Source organism: Chiloscyllium plagiosum, chromosome 16 (genome assembly GCF_004010195.1).
Source record: "Chiloscyllium plagiosum isolate BGI_BamShark_2017 chromosome 16, ASM401019v2, whole genome shotgun sequence".
Lineage (NCBI taxonomy): Eukaryota > Metazoa > Chordata > Chondrichthyes > Orectolobiformes > Hemiscylliidae > Chiloscyllium > Chiloscyllium plagiosum.
The window spans coordinates 16,894,710-16,915,413 of record NC_057725.1 but is presented as its reverse complement, the minus strand read 5'-3'; the positions used below and the strand labels follow the sequence as shown (position 1 = coordinate 16,915,413).

The window sequence follows — 20,704 nt, the reverse complement described above, 5'->3', positions numbered from 1 at the left end:
AACCAACACTAGACAAAGAATTCTACCCTAAGGGTGGGAGAGGAAGAAAACTGATTGTTTGACTTACCCACTAAGTAACTAACTTGGCAATCAGACAGCAGTGAAAAGAGTAGTTATCTAGACTCACACTGGAGTATACAGAAAGCATTTAGAAGTGGGAATTTTATTTTTGTTTCAAAAATGCAATCATCCAACAGTGAGAGAGAAGCTGAAATGTTCACCAAGCTCTTGGCTGAATTCATTCAAGTAAAGAACAGCAGATACTGAAGATTGGAAGCAAAACAGAAATTGCTGGAGAAACTCAGCAGATCTGGCAGCGTCCATGAAGAGAAAGCAGAGTTAATGTTTCAAGTCCTTTCTCCAGAATCCTTCCCTCTACAGATGCTGCCAGACATGCTGAGTTTCTCCAGCAATTTCGGTTTTTGTTTCCGATCTTCAGTATCTGCAGTTCTTTATTTTAATTCATTCACTTGATATCTCATTTGATACTGGTAACATCAGGTGCTGATTGGAATAAATGGGGTTGGTAAATGTGAACTTTAAAACTTAGCCAAGAGCAAAAACAGAAATTGCTGGAGAAACTCAGCAGGTCTGGCAGCACCTGTGAAGAGAAAGCAGAGTTAATGTTTTGAGTCCTTTCTCCAGAATCCTTCCCTCTACAGATGCTGCCAGACTTGCTGAGTTTCTCCAGCTATTTCTTCCAATCAGCACTTAATGTTACCAGTATCAAAGCATTTATCAAATCATCTGTCAACTGTACTGCACATTTTAACATTATAAGGGTTTCAAAATAAGTCACATTAATTTCAACATTCAGTCAGTCTTTCACTTTCAGTGGCTATACATGAAAAAAAGAAAAAAAATCTGAAAATATGGATAGAATGGACATTTCTGTATCATATTGACCTGAATCTTCCAGTCAGGGCCAATCACCCTCTTTCTATCATTGGCCAGGCAAGAAATTATCCGTTTAATTTCCTTTTATTTTAAATCACCTTTCCAATCAACGAGCCTGCTAAACTCGGCAAGTATGGAAATCCTTAGTGACACTAGTGAAGGAAATCCACGCAAAACTACACTGCTTTTTACAGCACTAGCTACAATTTCCTAGTCAATAATGTTCAAAAGTAATAATGAATTGGGAGAAAACTAAATACAATCCACTAAATGCAATTTGAAAATACAAAAATCATGGTGAGTGATAAATCAGTCATGCTGAACATGCAAGTAATTGAAACATTGGACAAAGTTAAATCGAGTTTCTAGCTTGCTGCATAAAGTAAACAACTAATGTGATCTAGCCTCAAATGTCATAAAAGAACTAGCCAGTGGATGACAGTGACTGGCTATATTGGTAAAAGGAAGAGTCAGTCAGGAAATTTCTACAATAAATGTCCAGCACAAAACAATTCTGATATTTCTACATGGGCCACACATCCACAATACAGCATCCAAGTAAACTTATAACAGGAGCTCTAAAAAGAAAAACAAAACTACAAAATTCCCTGTTTCAGCTGCACTATAAAATGAGTTGTATGTTTGTTACTTCATGGTTGCTTAGAGTAAAATTTCTCCTCTCTCATTAAAAGTCTTAACATACCTCAGACCTCATTTTATCTGCAGAAGTGATCTGACCCATATAATTAATTAATCTTAAAATATTTTAGATTATTAAAAATAGAACTAACAGTGCAATACCTCAAGCTGTTGAATTGTCTTGCCCAGTCTTATCAGGTTAGAGCGCCAAGTGAGGACATTGATTTCTGTTAATTCTCCTTTCATGTCAGGCATTTGTCAGATTTTACCAGCATCAGAGCTCATTTAAAGTCAAACAGGACCACTCTCCATATTTCCTCTCAAAAAGCTTTAGACCATGCTGCAGTGAACAATGTTGGCCGGGTAGTAGGAATGGAATGTGAGACCTTGGGGAAGAATTATCAAAGCACAGGACCTTAGTTTGTGGTCTTTCTCCTCATTGTAGAAGGTTATAAAATAATGAGGGGCATGGATAGGATTAATGGTAGTTGGCTTCTCCCTAGGATGACGAGGGGCAAATATTTTGCACAAAGGCTGGTTCACATGTGGAATGACTTTCCTGAGGAGGTGGTGGATGTGGGTACAATTACAATGTTGAAAAGGCATTTGTATATGTACATGGATAGCAAGGTTTTAAGGAATATGGGCCAGGAGCAGGCAGATGGAAGTGGTTTAGTTTGGGATTATGCTTAGTGTGAACTGTTGCCGTGTTGTGTGACTCTGCGACTCAACATCTAGATTGCTTGACTATAGTAGACCTTCAGATGTTTCTAAGAGGTAAATGGAGAAGTGGGGTGCAGAAGTGGGTCCCTAAGAGAGAAGAATAGGTGAAGTAAATCACTGAAATGGTATGTTGGCTAAGTGGTAGGGGTGAAATTGGGCAAGGGCTACAGCACAGTCAAGGGGTATTTGGAGCATTAGGATGAGTTGGTTAGTCATTTAGGAGGTTAGTGGGTGTCAGGGTGCCAGCTGTCAACTTACTCAAGAGATAGACATGGTTTTAATTTGCCAGGAAATTCTGGGCAACTATCCAAGGAAGTCAATCATTATGGGCAGTATGGTGGCTCAGTGATTAGCACCAGAGAACAGGGTTCGATTCCACCCTCCAACTGTCTATGTGGAGTTTGCATGTTGTCCCTGTGTCTGCGTTAGCTTCTCCTGGATGCTCCAGTTTCCTCCCACAGTCCAAAGATGTGCAGATTAGATGTATTGGCTGTGCTAAATTGCCTGTGGTGTTCAGGGAATATGCAGGGTAGGTGAATCAAACATGAGAAATGCAGAGTTATAGGGATAAGGTAGGGGGATGTGTCTGGGTGGAATGCTCTTCAGAGGGTCGGTATGAACTCAATGGCTGAATGGCCTACTTCCAAGCTGTAAGGATTCTTTGAGTCTCTCTCTGAGTCTCTGACTCTTATTCAGATTTGGGAACATTCAAGCAGGGTCACAGGGAGATGTGGAGTTGCTCCATCACCAGGTTAAACTTGCCAGGCACTTCCTGCACAGTCACTGTGTTGGGACTTCATGGAGGTCCCACACATCTTTTTGAGTATATCTGGTGTCCAACCAATGGGTGGAAAGATGATCTGGGCCAACATTTGCATTCACGTCTTTAGTTGATTGGGACTATTATAACTTCTGAAATCAGAGCTTGCTGAAACATAATGGAACATTGGTGCGTGTCTGCAGTCTCACATTCTGAGCTTACATGACTGAATTAACCAAGTTACCAAGGATGCTAAGGAGATACTAGAGGAAATCCCTCTGACACTTGTGTCACTTTTGTAAATGCAGGTTTCGTAACTATGTCTAATTATTAAAATAAATGCACAATTCTATAATTTAATTAAAGTAACATGCAGATCATAGGGATTGCTATCAATAACCCTTTCTTTCATACCAACATTTTAAGGCAAATAGGTGAGAATATTTGGGATATCCTGACTATATCTACCGAAGTCTTCTTGTTCTGTGAACTATTGGTATAGATTGGAAAGTTGTGCAATTTATTCATGCTTACAATTAATAACAGCTTATATATTTATAGATAGCAGCCTATACATTGTAAAATTTCTCAAAGCATTCCAATATTACAAAACCAAAGATGGTACCAAGCAATATAAGAAGATATTAGGTGAGATAACCAACTTGCTCCAAGAGGTAAGTTTACAGAAGTATCTTAAAGGAGGACGAAAGTGAGGTCTAAAGACAAGTGAAGGAGGGAATTCCAGAGTTTGGGGTCAAGGCAACTAGAGGTATAGCCAACATTTTTTAATTCTATTTTTGTTATTCATGTATGGAATATGGATGCTGCTAAGAAGGACAGCATTTCTTGCTTATGCCCAGCTTCCCATAAACAGAGGGCAGTTAAACATCAATGAGATTGCTGTTGGTTTTTGAGTCACTTATAGGCTCGGCCAGGACAGTGGTGACACCATTCAAACCAGAGATGCTCAAGAGGCCAGAATTAGAAGACGACGTTATCACAGGGGATTATGGAGCTGAAAGCAATTACAGAGATAAGGAGGGAGAGGTTCTTAAAGATTCAAAAATTTAAAAACAAGGCATTGCTTGACCAGGAGACAGCATAGGTCAGTGAAAACTTGGGAGGAAGATTGAACTAGACTTGGCACTGAATTTTAGATGACCATAAATTTAGAGAAGGTTGAACGTGCAAGGCCAGCGAGATGTGCATTGGAATACTGAAGTCTAGAGGTAATGAAGGCATAAGTGAGGACTTCAGCGAGAGATATGTTCAGGCAGTTGAATGACTTGCAGTGGTATTCATTGATGGTACATTGCATGTACCTTGCGAAGCTCTCTAAGAATCATATATGTTTCAATCAGGACATCTATCATTCTTCTAGACTCCAATGAGTACAAGCCCAAACTAATCAATATTTCTTCAATATTCTGCATTAAGATCAGTCTAACTATCCTTCCCTGAAGCACCTCCAATGCTTGCATATCTTCTCTTATGAAAAGAAACCAAAATTGTTCACAGTATTCCAGTTGTGTTCTGATGAGTCTTGTGTAGATTTGGCAAACCCCTCACTATTTGCAGACTCTTTGGATATGCCTACCCTATTCTTTTTGTGATTCATATGAGGATCTCCAAGACCCTCTGTGCTGCAACATTGTGCAGTCTTTCTCCATTGAATTAATATTCAGCTCATCTATTATCTCCTTCTAGAAGACATTTGATTTAAATTCCCAAAAAGTGACAATTAGTTAATATTGAAACCTATGGAATTGAAGACAAATTGGTGATTAATTGCAAGATTCTTGAGCTTCTGGGTAGCAAGAGAAGGTAAAATGGGCAAGTGGTCTATTTGGCAGCTTGGAACTAGCAGAGTCTGTTAAGGCCTCAAATATTCACCGTTGTTATTAACAACTTAGGTGACTAACTAGAAAACCACATCTCCAAATTTGTGATTGACAAAGCTCATGGCATGGTCAGTGTCGATAGAAGAATACATTTCCAAAGACAATGTTAGGTTGTGCAGATGTTAAATGTGAGGTCATCTAATTTGGACCTAAAAAGGATAGAACAGATATTTTCTAAATGATGAATTGTCAAAAGACAGTCAGAGTCCAGGATAGCTGGGCGTGCAGGTACATAAATCATTAACATCTCCTGGACTAGCTGATACAGAAAATAACCTTAAAGACTAATTAATTGTAGGCTTTTATATGAAGGGCACCAGAATACAGTAGAGTAGAAATCATGTGAACGTTACCTGGACTGTAAGGGTTAGGTTATGAGGAGACCTTTCACATTCTTTTTGTGTACCCTGCTGAACTGATGGAGTAGATTTAGATAAAGAGGTCTAGGGGGCACAGTTTAAAAATTGAAGGCAAATCTTTCATCAGTGGAGGAAATATTTGCTCAGGTTGTAAAGTTCACAATTTTTTTTTCTCAAATAATGTTAGCTCAATCTGGAAATTTTGTTGTTACCGTTAACCAATGTTATGAATGGACATGGTAGTGACATTACAGCGTTAGATCACAGTTCAAACAAGCTCTTATTAAATGGATGAAAACTCACACGCAGTCCCCCCTTCAGTTTGGCCATTTTACACATGTTTAGACAAAGGATATATGAGGAATTCAGAAGAATGGCATTCTTCTGTTATTATAATTCCTCCAATGTTTCTACTAAGCACAAAAATAAAACAAGATCTTACACTGGGTATTATCCAAGAATATTGCCTGTAATTCACATTCTGTTTCAATATTCTCCTGTTTCTGTTGATCCAATGTAATTTGCATGATCAGCAAATGCTTCAGAAACATTATGACTAATTCATTTACACCCACACTACGCACTAAACAATGATTTAACTGCGGGTTTAATCGTATAACAAATGAGCATATACAGTCCACTTTTCTTTTAAGTTTTACATCGCATGTTTCAAAAGCAGCCCTGGACAAATTGAATACAGCTGGGTCAGAATGTTTACACCCAAGCTGCTCAGTATTCATTAGATTTTACAAAGAGTGGAGACCCATGGCTTTTTAGGCCTCTTCTGACAGTGAGTCAAAGCAACATGAAGTACAGTACCAAATAATTGTACTCATAGATACACCTTTTAACTTCAGACAGACAGAGTTGTTACTGCTATCCATTCTATGGATGCTTGTGATTTTATCTCAGATAATTAAATGACAGTCCATTACAATTTCAAATCACTGGTAAAACTGAAAAAGAAACTTTCAAAACCATAAGGTGCATGAAATTAAATCTAAAGAAAACATTTTGGTAGTTTTCAAGTGAAATGCAATACATTCATCCTTCCCTTACGGCCAAACATCTATGAGATTGATGGAATTCAATTTTAGGTTTTAATCAATCTAATTAAATCTCTACAAAGAACAAAAATAAGTACTTCAGTTTTTAAAATGTTTCAAATATTATACCAAAAATAATTAAAAATTTAGGTATTTATGATATTCTATTGGCAATTATGCTGACACGAAATAGACATAGTGATGACATATAAAAATAGAGAATAACTTATTCAGAGCTCAATTAATCATATTCCCATTTTTGAGCTGAAGTATATAATTATGTATTGAGTCATAAATGGATAGAGGGAGGTAGCTAAAATCTATCCTTTCATTTCAAATGGCAAAAATCACTAAGTAAAGTATAAATGGCTTCTCTCAACTGATTTGTTTTTACTCTGATGGGAAATGGGCGTTGCAGACTTTATCACAATGTATACTCCATCTTAACTGCTGTTGTGAAAGCAGTTTTGAGTTGCCTTCTTAAACTATTGCAGTACACCTCATGCAGGTACACAAACAGTGTTTTTGGGAAAGAAGGTCCAGGGGTTTCATCTTTTGACAGGAAAGGTATGGTAAATGGTTCAAAGTAAGAATGGTGCATGAACTGGAATGGGCGTTTGTAGGTAGTGGTGACCCCATTTGTATAAGGCTCTTGTTTTTGTAGGTGGAATAGATCACAGATGTGGAAGGTGCTGTCAAAGAAGCCTTGATGTGTTGCTGCTGTTGAAGTTATAAGTCTTACACATTGCTGCCACTCTGTGTTGGTGGTGGAAGGATTGAATACTTAAGTTGATAGATGGGATACCAATCATGAGCTTATGCTCGAAACAGCGACTCTCCTGCTCCTTGGGTGCTGCCTGATCAGCTGTTCTTTCCCAGCTCCACACTTTTTGACTACCAATCAAGAGATGTGCTGTGTCTTAGTTGGTGTTGAGATTCTTGAATGGTAATACCATAGAATGTCAGAAGGATGGGGAATGGTAAGATTATTTCCTGTTTAGAATCACTGTTGTCTAATACTTGGGGTGGAGGGGGGCACATATGTCACTTGCCACTGACCACTGAAGGCCTGAAAGTTATCATCTATATGTCACACAAAATGCTTCATGTTTGAGGAGTTGTGAATGGAACTGAACATTGTGCAATCAATTACCTAATAATGGAAGGGAAAAGCAAAAGATAATTGGGTGTAGGTCACTCCCCTGAGGAATGCCTTGCAACTTAGATGATTGACCTTCAACCACCATAACTATCTTCCTTGATGCTAGACATGCCTCCAACTGCTGGAAGGTTTTCCCCCTGCTTCCAATTCTACCAGAGTTCCTTGATCGAATGTTGATGTCAAATGAACTCACACGCAGTCTCCCCTTCAGTTTGGCCTTTTTACACATGTTTAGACAAAGGATATATGAGGAATTCAGGAGCTGAGAGGAATTGGTTGAACTGAGCATCCAGTGAGCACATTATTTCTGCGTAACTGCAGCTTGATAACACTGCAAACAGCACCTTTCATCACTTTTCTGATGATCGAGAGGAGATGGATGGGGTGGTAATTGGTCACTTGTTTGGCATTTTGGTGGACTGAGAGAAAGTGAGAACTGCAGATGCTGGAGATCAGAATTGAAAAAAGTGTGGTGCTGGAAAAGCACAGCCGGTCAGGCAACATCTGAGCAGCAGGAGACTCAACTGGGTATACAGGGGATATTGCCACATTATAGGCACCAATCTAATAGCTGTACAGAAGCAGCTTAGCTAGGGGTTCAGCAAGTTCTGCAGCACAAGGTTTTAGTCCAATTGACCAGATTAAGTGCGAATGTTTGTTGTAATATAGAACATAACATATTTTCCAATCACAATTTAAAGAAAGAAATGCTGGTTAAAAGGGGAGTTAAAATTACTTTGATTCAGACTCAAAGTCATTATCATCATGTCTCAGCAGAAGAGTACCACCAGAATGATTCCTCAGAAGAAACCCAAATCTTACATAACTTTCAAATTACTTTGCTACTGTCTGGATTGACATCATCTCAGTCATTAGGACTCAAAATCATTATTGCTGAGGTGTGTATACAATAACTTTTACATGATGCACTTGTATTTGTGTGTCACAAGATCATTACATTACTGACTATTAATCTATTAGCAATTCGCTGCAAAGGTGGCTGAATTTCAACCAAATCTACTGTTGACAGTGTTCCCTGGTGTGTTTCAGAATTTTGGATTAAAATTATCGTTACTTAGCAATTGGGAAAAGCTCAAAGCTACAAATAATAAGTAATGAAAATTCTCTATACTTTAGCAATTATTAATATAGAAGATTATTTAAATATTGTCTATACCTTTAGTAATATGGAGTTCTAACTGGATATTAGCAGACAATGGATTGCTTTTATAATGCTCCTTTTTATGCAGTCTTTGATAAAGATATTTGAATTTAGTCAATTAGTCGATGCCTAAGTGGAACAGAAATGTTGGGTACATACCAAATTCACAAAGACCAAATGCATCATTTTCCATACAAGCTCAAATTTTGATTTGAATGTGTTTAAAGCAATTATCTTCACATCATTAAAATGTATTCTTTTAAAAACTATACCTTAAAGAAAGCACATTGGAATTGAAAAGAGCTAATAAGCTATGTTATTTTATATTAAAGAATGTCATATAACAAATGGAAGGATTTGTCAATATCACCATAATTGTATCACAACATGTTAAAACATCCAAGTGCTCTTCAGGCAATGAGTGACTTTGTGTGCAATGATGATTAAAAATATATATCTTATGCCATCTCTCATGATATTAACAAAACCAAAAGCTATGCTTCACCTACTGAATCCAGAATTAATTAGATAGCTCATTACAAAGCGACCATAGTCTCCCAATCTCAAAACCAAGCAAACATTTTTTTTTAAATGTTTGTTGATTCTTCAATAGAACATAGTGAGTTATGCCCTTTCCAGTAAGTACATTTTCAAATCATAGTTGCAGCCGTCACCACTACAAGTTGGAAAATGTTCTCTGTGAAACACAACATTGTGAAGTTAAAACAAGAATCCTAATATAATCAAAATGGTCAGATCATGCAGCTCGTTAATAGGTCCAAATTCATGCAGGTAGCAGAGACTCAATCCCAGTTGATCACAGTTAATTGAACACAATGACAAAAAAAGAGAGCGGGATGTATTTGTCGTGATCAAATTCAGCACGCAGCTAACTACAGCCAAAGAGTCATAGAGATGTACAGTATGGAAACAGACACTCCGGTCCAACCCGTCCAAGCCGACCAGATATCCCAACCCAATCTAGTCCCACCTGCCAGCACCTGGCCCATATCCCTCCAATATATTGCTTTATATATTTATTTATATATTTGCTTTAGATCACAATTCCACACAATGCAACCAGAGGAGAGAAATGTGAGGCATTTGCCTTAAAAAATGCCCAGATGAACTGAGAAAGCATGTCTGCACACAGGGAGTCCTTGTGATCCAGAAATGCCTAGATGGAGAGATTTGGAAGCAGATTCCATAGCAACAGTCAAAAGAGAATTGGATAAATACTTGCAGCAAAGAGCAGGTGGGATTAAGAGCTGACACCAGGCAAAATGGGCTGAACAGACAGCGCTCTGTAAATAGCCCGGGCAGCTCTGTACAGTGGCAATGCTAGCAAACACGGTGAAGATGGGAAATCTGAAAACACAGCCGCAGGCACGGAGGGGTGGTTGAGTCAACAGCGAGGGAGAATCCGAGGCGCGGCACACATGTCTCCAGGCTGGCCCAGGTTTGGAGCTGAGGCGAGTTGCTGTCCGTTCACCGCTAGGGACTGCCAAGTTCTGTCTGACCCTTCAGTACTGCCGAGGCAGACAGCAACCTCAGCACTGGGGCCGAGGGTGGTTCACCTCGCTATGGGGAGGGGGCAACAACAGAGAGCAGAGTTCGTGCTACTCATACCCCAAACCCCACTCACCTTTGTAAAAAAAATTAAATGACATCACGCTGTCAACCTCGTGGCTCTAAAATTTTCAAGCGAGGAAATGAAAGCTTATTTTTACTAAACTTGGGGTTACACTAACCAGCAACTTGGTACAATGTCCTTTAAAATAAACAGCGCAAAAATGAAAGCAGCACGTTCAATGCAATGGTCAGTGACTGCAAACACGTCCCGCGGTTATTCCTTATTTCATTATTTCTCTCTCTCTCTCTCTCTCTCTGTCTGTCCCTCCTCTAGACCCAACTGTTTCTCCCCGGTCAGCCAGTCTGACTTTGCCAGCGGGAGCTCTATCCAAAGTAGAATTGATGCACACACGATTGGAGGAAGCCGAAGAGCAGACGGTTCATTTTGATGAGAAACCCGGCGCTCTTAAAGTAACAAATAAAAGCTCCCCCCAACAAAAAAAAGTTTACTTTTTTCTAATAGTATCCACCTCTGAATTAACACAATTTTAGCCTCTAAGACCAAAAAATGAGGACACGTCAGTTTAGTACTTCAGTGTTTCCCATATTTAAAAATTGCGCAGAGGGCCCAGCATTGATTCACTTTTCAAAAACCTCTGCAAATGGTGATTCCAATTTACACTCATTCTGAATCGTAACGCCAGGAAAAGTCATCAACTTACCAGCGAGTGAATCATCCCGATATTAAATACAAAGAAAAAAACCCTCCAAACGACAGTTGTCTTCTCTCTCCGCCACTTCGCGCTCAAAATAAAACAAAACGTTGGATTAAATGATAAAGAAGAGAGCGGTGGAGGATTTGGGAAGTTCAGTGACTGGGACTGCCTGCTGAACCCTCAGTCCCCAGAGTCGCCCTGCTGTCTGTCAGGGTTTGCGGCTGCTTGTCCCCCCCTCTCCCGGGCTTCAGAAGCAGCAGATCACGGCTGTCACGATCGCTGCGTCCCAATCCCGAGCTCATCTCATCCCGAGCTCCCTGGCATCATTCCACCGCATGAGGGAAGTGAGGAGGAGGAGGAATGATCGAGCTGTCCCTTCCTCTCTTCCCTCACCCTCTGCCACACACTGCCCTGGGGGAGCGCGGCAGTGAGATTGATTCTGCTGCTACCTGCTAACCACTCACACTCCTCCCCCTCTCTATCGCCCTCCTGTCCTCCCCTCCCCTCTCCTGCTTGCTCTTTGGAAGCTCTGCAGCGCTGCGTTTGCCTCAGTCAGTCTCTGTCTTAACTTCACCGGGGGGGGGGGGGGGGGGTGAGAATGGGAGGACGGAATATTAATGATCAAACTCGCTCTCTCCCAGTATGCGCGCCTCCTGGGCCACTGCCACTTCACTTTCGCTGGCGTTATACTGTGGACGCCTGCGCACTGCGGATGAGATTACTGAGCAATTTGCAAGGAAAAGAAAAAAAGAACTCATTTTCAATAATTCACCGGCAAACGCCAACCTGAACAGAACTGGTTCCTCCACCATTCTGCACGGATTAAGGAGCGAAACTGACTTAGTATCTCTTCAGCTTTATGTTTTGTGTTCGTGAATTGCGGTCTGTTTTGCTGAACTATAACCAGTTGCATTCTCAATGGTCCAGCTGTTTTACAGGAGAATGCTTCTATTTTGCTTTGTATCAAGTTTAACAACAAGTATTGCAAAACAGTAGGTGGGTGGAAAGAGATGGAATTAACTTATATCTCGGTAAAACAACAGGGAGGGAATCTTGAAGAGGCTTCTACTGTTCATGACACTGCGAAATTCCCCCACTAGTGATATTTTTAATCAACTTACTTAAACACATATCTGGGGTAGGCGGGATTTCAACCCTCCATTATTACTCGGTCTGCTCAGAGCTGTTATGGCACACTTCTGGAGCAAGGTGAAAAATCACACAACACCAGGTTATAGTCCAACAGGTTTAATTGGAAACACACTAGCTTTCGGAGCGACGCTCCTTCATCAGGTGATTGTGGAGGGCTCAATCGTAACAATTTATAGCAAAAAATTTACAGTGTGATTTACAGTGTTCTGGAGCAAGGTGGGACTTTACCCCTGGGTCTCCTGATTTAGAAACGAAAAATAAAATCAGAAATTGCTGGAGAAACTCAGCAGGTCTGTACCACTGCGCCAAGTTACATGCCCATTCCCCATCATCCGAAAGTCCAGAAACGTGAAGCCGCAATTGTTCATTGCTGTGTGTTAGCCGAAGCAGAATGCTGCTTTAGCCGAAAGTAAAAATCCGGACAATACAAAACGCACTGGGATTTAGCATCAACACGATTTAGGATTTGGTTGTGGCCAGTTGGAGGGGGGGGGGGGGGGGGGGAGTTTGATGCTTGTTTGCAGAAGCTGTTGAGAAGCACGAACACGTAAAGAGACAGTCATTGTTTTTACCTTCCCGATATCCTTGTACGTACAGCAACGCTTGCAGTCGACCGGTCAAAATCTGAGCTCAGATACACCGACAATGTTGTTTTATTATCACAGGTGACCGGGGTGACCTGTCTCAAATGAACCGACTGGAGGGAGCTGACTTGTCCGCGTGCCGACTCGCCCTCTTAAAGGTGCAGTTTATCTGTGCTGGACACTGGGGATATGTCCAACCGGGTGGAATAATTCCTGCCTGATACCACGTGCTGGGTGCTGTACTGGAGATACCTAAGACACGGCAGATACTTCGCCTTCTCGATCGCAAAGAAAACGCACAATTATCTATGTATCACTTCATTGTGACCCCCAATGAAAATGTTAAATATCTAATGTTCACTAATGTCCTTCAGGGACGGAAACTGTCATCCTTACCTGGTCTAGCCAATATGTGACTCCAGACCCACAGCAATGTAGTTGAACCTTAACTACCCTCTGGGCAATTAGGGATGGTCAATAAATGCTGGCCAGGTCACAGATATCCATATCCTGTGAATGAATAAAAGATATCCTGTCACTGCAGATCAGGCATGGTTTGCCATCCAGTAAGGTATGTCTTGCTGCACTTAGTAATGATGTCATGTCTCTCTGCAATTTGCATTTCCAATATCATAGTCAGAGATGTACAGCATGGAAACAGACCCCTCGGTCCAACCCGTCCACGCCGACCAGATATCCCAACCCAATCTAGTCCCACCCGCCAGCACCCAGCCCATATCCCTCCAAACCCTTCCTATTCATATACCCATCCAAATGCCTCTTAACTGTTGCAATTGTACCAGCCTCCACCATATCCTCTAGCGGCTCATTCCATACACGTACCACCCTCTGCGTGAAAAAGTTGGCCCTTAGGTCTCTTTTATATCTTTCCCCTCTCACCCTAAACCTATGCCCTCCATTTCTGGACTCCCCGACCCCAGGAAAAAGTCTTTGTCCATTTATCCTATCCATTCCCCTCATAATTTTGTAAACTTCTATAAGGTCACCCCTCAGCCTCCAAAGCATTACCAAACACCTTCTTCACTATCCTATCTACCTGCGACTCCACTTTCAAGGTGCTATGAACCTGCACTCCAAGGTCTTTGTTCAGCAACACTCCCTTGGACCTTACCATTAAGTGTATAAGTCCTACTAAGATTTGCTTTCCCAAAATGCAGCACCTCTCATTTATCTGAATTAAACTCCACCCGCCACTCCTCAGCCCATTGGCCCATCTGGTCCAGATCTTGTTGTAATCTGAGGTAACCCTCTTCGCTGTCTACTACACCTCCAATTTTGGTATCATCTGCAAACTTATTAACTGTACCTCTTATGCTCACATCCAAATCATGCTTTGCCACATGAATGTCATATTCAGTTGTTACATATTGCCATCCCTGTTTACCATGGAGAAGTTACTTGCAATTTTCACATATCCAAAGTTATGGCTCTTGTGTTAACACTCACATTTGTTGAATAAAACAAAGAACTATGTATGTTGGAGTTCTGAAAGGAAAACAGAAGTTGCTGGCAAAACTCAACAGGTCTGGCAACATCTGTGGAGAGAAAGCAGAGTTAATGTTTCAAGTCCAGTGACTCTCAATCAGAACTTAAGATTTACCCAATTGGAAATGTGAACTCTGCTTTCTTCCCACATATGCTGCCAGACTTGCTAAGATTCACATTTATTTTACAAGTTTGGCTGATCTGCAACTTTATTAGCAAATAGAAGTTAAACAAGCCAAACTGCTGAAAGCACAATTCTCATAAGTAATTTGTAGCACCTGCATTATCTTCTATCTCCTGCTTTAAAAAATATAATGCTGCTCTCTGGTTATGATAGAGGCTCCAAATTCATTCCTACACATAGCTTTTGGGAAGTGTCTCCAACTCTTAACACATCTCCTTGGCAAATATTGGAAGGATTCCTGGTTGATACTCAACTAGTTTGGCCAATTTACATTACCATGAAATCCTGAATAGGACTTTGAAATAACTGCACAGAGGCTAGTATCTCATCACCAAGTCACCCTTTCCTTACATGTGCATAGTACATATAGCCAGCCAGTTTAGAGTTAGTGCCCAGAATCAGGAGAATCTAAATCCCCTACTTATCTCTTTTTTTTTGGAGGGAGAAATGATGCACTCCACTCCCTGCAATCCCCTACTTATTTTTTTTTAACAATTTATTTTTCTTTTGTTTTTTTTTCTTTCTCTTTTTATTTATTTATTTTTTCTTTTTTCCCCACACTACCACCTAAGTGCGGTAGTGCTTATTTTATCCCCCGCACCCATGGTGTGTGTGTATACATGTGAAACACAGTGAAGGACACAAAGTGCACGAATTTTTTATTCAATTTCCACCACCAGGAAGATAGGAAAACACCCGGGTGGCCAGTGACAAACACTGCCCTTCACATCAAAGGGCAGTGCTGTGTGATCAAAACAGTGAAGGGGAGGGTAGGGACTAAATCAAAATAGAGTTGGAGGGAGAAATGATGCACTCCACTCCCTGCAATCCCCTACTTATATCTGTCAGCCAGATTGGCCCAGGTTAACAACCCCAATCAAGGATCTTAATAAGATCCACCTTGTCCCAATCACTACAGACTTGAACCCAGAGTTTCAGCCACAGTGATGATATGCAACACCCAACAAGAACTCTCTGCAGCATAACTTACCTACATGAAGAGAATTAGAGGCTGCAGAATTTGAAATTATGCACAAAATTGACTAGCGTCCATCAGAAATGCAGTTTCGCAGACTTATTTCACAAGATTAAGCTAGGTCATTTCTTAACTTATACAACACAATCTGATCTATTTTCATGCTCCAGTATTACTTGCTAGACTACCAATCTTGAAGAGTTTGAGCTGCAGGCTTTTGTTACAGCCCTAAAGAAAAGTGAAATAAGGAGGGAACGAGAATTTGATTAAGAAAGTACAATAATAGGGGAAAACAAAGGTTAAGTTTTAATTTTGAAAAAAAAAAGTTGCCAATAATAATTTTTAGAGCTACAGAGGTACTATCATCATTAGAATTTGCTTCCACATGAATGAACCAACCCTAACATTTTACCTGGCATGTACAATGGTCATGCACAGCAAACCTCTCAGAGATTTTAATGTTGAATCTATTGGTGATAAACCAGTATAGCAAAGTGTGTCAAGGAAATAGCTGACAGCAACTTCTGGATTTCCACACTTAACTGCATAGTTTGGATGCCGGAAGTTGCTAACTAATTTTCTCCAATACAGTAATGAATTCAGGGAGTGTCTTTTTTTTTGCCATTGCAAATCCAGGCCAGTTTTTACATCATTTTTTAAAAAGAAATAACTTCTATTTTGGCCTCAGTGGGCTGGCTGACCTCCTTCTGCTTCTGCATCATTTTATGATTCTGTTTGATTTCATTTCACACACAAGCCACACTTCAAATAGATTGCCTTTTTAAAAAATTGTGAAATATACAAAATGCATAAGAATATAATTAAAAGTAGCTCACAACTCACAAGAAAGTATTGAAAAGCATTAGATCACAACAATTAAGTACAATTCTTACACACCACTGATAAACCTTATTTTAATCTGGATTTGCAAGTCTCAAAACTTTACCTAGATTTACACATCTCTGCCAGAGAATCATTCAACCAAATGAATTTACAATTGTAAGCACACAAGATGCCCCACCATTTACAGGCATATTTAATTACATTTTTGTGTCATAGTAAGTTATGTTTACTCTGAAAATACTACTATATCAGAACACTGCTCCCACCCTCCCAAATCTTTACAATAATACTTGCACTCTCACGCAAAATATCTTCTCACTGACAGTAAACAAAGGCATTCACTTTTTACTAAGATAGCAAGGAAGATAAATTGAACAAGCCTTAAGCAAGGAGAAAATATGTTTTGATATGTGTTTAAACCATGCTTGTTAACTTCACTGCTTGAATATTGCTCTGCCTGATTACTTTCAAGATTATTGCATGTGGTTGATGCTTCTCATACTGTTTGTTGGTAGCACACATCCATTAGGAACCCAGTATTGCAATATCTAACTCAATTTAAAGCAAATCTGCAAATTTAATGGGGAGGTACAGTCTGACTACTGTTGATGCGGAAATCTTTCTGATTGTCGTGCTTTGGAAGATCTAATAATCATTGACTACAGAAGGGAGAACCCATTCAGGATTCCTGATGTAGTATTGGAGGTGTTTGTAAAGAGTTAGAAAGAAGGAGCAGAAATCCTCAAAAATGAGCTGGATTGGCTGAAACTCTCCATCCACAAAATCATGAGTTAGTAACAAGAGATAGAGGCATATGTTAATGCCTGGAGTGCAGTCCCAGAAACTATATGCAGTTTTGGAAGATGTTAACGACTCACATGAGTGGTCAAGGTCAATGAATGTATCTTCAAATGTCATATCTTACCAACTGCACCATCAATCTTAGGTATTTCTCAATTCACCACAGACCATCCTTCTCCTATAAACAATCATTTTCAATCATACCCAATATTTATATGCTTCACCCTGCATGTCAGTAGAGTTGAAAAACTACAAAGATCTCTTCGAAAGGGCAAAGTGGAGGACAGCAAGAAGAGGTGTCAATCTAGATACAGTTAGATGATAGACATCAAAGAACATTTGCAGATCAGCTTGAAGGGTAACAATAAATTAAGATTGATATTTAAATGAACACTTTTCACCTGGGAGAGACACATATAGCGACTGAGCACTTCCTTGAAGCATGAAGTAAAATGCAGCAAATACTATAGGCATGAATGGATATGAAACCAATTTTGCATGAAGATAGATAAGAGTGTAAGTTTTAACACTGAACCACCTTTTGAGCTTGAATGAACAATCTCAGAGTGATAAAGAGCCAGGCAGGAGACATAAGGAGAACATGAAAGGGACATCAGCAGAGCCAGTCCATTAATAAGAATATGTGATGTAGGCACAAAGTTTGTCAATGACAAGTGAACTGTGAAATATCGTAATGAAATGTGAGAACTAAGATGATATATTGCCATGATGATTGTATTTTGGAAGAGAGACATTGGTGGTCTTTTAGCATGTCAGCATATGGTTAGAAGTAAAGACTCTTATAGCTGTACCAAGACTTCAAGTGGCTGATTTAAACCACAGCCAGCTCCACATGGGATATGTGAGGATGGAGCAAGACAGAAGTGTATGACAGACCATGACAACAGATATCTGGGTGGGAGTAGCTACAAGTAGCAACAGTTACCTCACTCTTGTATACTTGCCACTGTGGTACTGTTGCAAGCTTGGCACCAATGTCTCTCAGCTTGCACATATTGACAGCTGTTGAACCATGACAGCTACAGCATCCAAACATATTGCACAACACTCAGAGACACACTTCTCTTTTTCTTGGAGGAGAAGGTGACAGACAACAGGAAGGAGTTGGAATTAATGGCAGGATTAGTGGAGAGGCTTGTCTGCATGTTTCAATCTCCATGAAGGAGACAATGTTCACCATGTTGAAGAATGAATGAAAAGAGTGTCTTTGTCCCCAAAACCACCACCACCCACCCCTACTCTCTGCCTTCCTCTTCTAGCAACCAGTCCTAATTTGTGTAACCTTTGCCTAATCCTCCAGTCAGGCTGAATGCCATGAAGAAGCCCCAATTGGATGAGTTATTTCTGAAAGTAATTGATTTGTGAACAAACCTTTCAATCAGCAAAAAAAGGTACTTCAGCATCTGTCAGATTGCTCCCTATAGAATAGTGAAACTGTAGCAAGCATGGAAATGAACCTGAAATATAAAGAGTTGCAGCTCCTGCAAGAAGTAAACAGGAATTAATCTCTAAATATTAAATTATCTTTTCAGTATCATTGGTGAGGGGGTGGAAATGGATGGTGGAGCGGGGGAGGGGGTGAAGCAAGAAAATCTTCTGTGTTAGTGAAAGCAGCTTTCTGATGATATGCAACTGCTCAGGCTGCCATATGGATTACCAAATGTGGTAGCATTGCTGTCAAGTCAGTGTCCACATTCTGATGGACCTCACAATCAGATTGCTCTGCATATCACTGGTGGTCATTATGTACCCACACGGAGACCAATTTATAAATCATTAGGTGCACTTCTCATCAGGAATCCTCCTCCCCTTGGTGCAATTTTGGTATTTTAAAATGTCACATTGCGTGTCAAGAAATGAATGTTGCCAAACATGTCAGTTCTTCACATCATGTCATCTTACTATCCACAATCATAAATAGAATCATATTCGTAAGGTATGAGAAATGGCAGCAGAAAGTGCCATTTGACTAATTAAATTTTCTCTAGCATTCAATCAGATCATGGTTGACTTACTAAATCAGTCCCATTTCCTCACACAATCTCTGTCTCCCTTTAGATTAGATTAGATTACTTACAGCGTGGAAATTCTGCAAAATCTATTGATCTCTGTCTTGAACATACTCCACTGAGCTGTGCTGCTCTCTGGGTTGGAGAATTTTTAAAGATGCCTTAATCGCTGAGTGAAGAAATTCTTCTTCATCTTCATCGCAAACAGCCAGCCCTTTACCTATCGCCCCGCACTACCTCCAAGCCAGTGGGATCATAATTCCTGCGTCTACCTGTCAAGTCTTGGAAAAGTTTTCTATTTTTCAATGACATCACATCTTGCTCTTCCAGGCTCTCTAAGATACAGCTCCATTCTTCTCAAGCACTATTCTGCAATCCCAGAATCAGGTTATTGAACATTAATTGCACTTTGTGAGTTTTGAGAAGATTTGTAGCTCAGGTTGAGGTTCTGGATGTAGGTTCATTTTCAACACTATATCAACAAACACATTAACTTGGACCCCATTTGCCACCCCCTGAGAAAAAGATCAGGAAATAACATCACCGTAGGAAATGACATCATCACAGGAAATGACACAACCAACCCAAAGAAACCCACACATATAAATAGAAAGCAGGAAGCATCAGCAGTGCTTCGTCCGGAGGCCCACTGAAGATATTATGGGGATGAAAAGTCTGAAAATGAACCTTCCAGCTCAGAGAGCAAACCTACATCCATTAATTACACTAACTTTATGATAAGTAGATTTTTCTTAGTATGAACATGAAAACTGTACGAAGCAATCCAGGCATAGATTCTCTAAGGATGTATACAATTGGATCAATGCATTTTTACTCTGACATCATTAAATCCTTACACTGTGGAAGCAGCCATTTGACCCATCGAGTCCACACCACTCCAAAGAGCATCCCACCCAGATCCCTGTATTCTTCCCATGGCTAACCCACCTTGACTACACATCCCTGGATACAATGGGCAATTTAACATGGCCAATCCATCTCATCTGCATTGTGGGAGGAAACCGGAGCATCTGAGGGAAACCCACGCAGACACGAGGAGAATGACAAACTCTACACAGATAGTCGCCCAAGGTTGGAATCAAACCTGGGGTCCCTGGTTCTGTGAGCCACTATGCCACCCCTATACCCCCTTGATGCTTCTTTACGTACTCCTAACAATTCATCCACCTATTTCTGTGTCATCAGCAAACATGAAAATATTACATCTGGTCCCCTCATCTAAATTATTAATGCAGATTGTGAATAACTATTAGTGTCCATTCACTGATCCTAAAGGTACACCATTAGTCACAGCCAACATGAAGATAATGCATTTATTCCTGCTCTGTTTTCTGACTGTTAATAAACCTGTCAACTCCTAGCACTCCACAACTCCCTGTGCACTAATGTACCATAAGACAAACATTTCCTGGTCCCCTAACTCATAATTGGGGATGGATTTACAGTTGTTAATGAACTGGTTTCTAATATTGTGCAAAAAGTATTCAAAGTTTGTGAGAAGATTTGTAGCTCGGGTGCTCGTTGTTGTGGTTCTGTTCGCCAAGCTGGGAATTTGTGTTGCAGACGTTTCGTCCCCTGTCTAGGTGACATCCTCAGTGCTTGGGAGCCTCCTGTGAAGCGCTTCTGTGATCTTTCCTCCGGCATTTGTAGTGGTTTGAATCTGCCGCTTC

The 20,704-nt window shown here is 40.3% G+C and overlaps 1 protein-coding gene across 10 annotated transcripts in view; it reads right to left on the bottom strand.

Annotated features, from left to right (window-relative positions):
- lrrc4ca (leucine rich repeat containing 4C, genome duplicate a) overlaps positions 1-11,422 on the bottom strand; it is a 994,912-nt gene extending 983,490 nt beyond the window's left edge. For 5 of the 10 annotated variants that reach the window (XR_006313900.1, XR_006313901.1, XR_006313902.1 and 2 more), the window contains exon 1: positions 10,944-11,422. The gene's annotated coding sequence lies outside the window, so the exon portion shown is untranslated. The remainder of the gene's footprint in view (positions 1-10,943) is intronic. The other 5 variants (XM_043705485.1, XM_043705486.1, XM_043705484.1 and 2 more) reach the window with 1 other exon arrangement.
- Between the last annotated feature and the right edge of the window lie 9,282 nt (positions 11,423-20,704).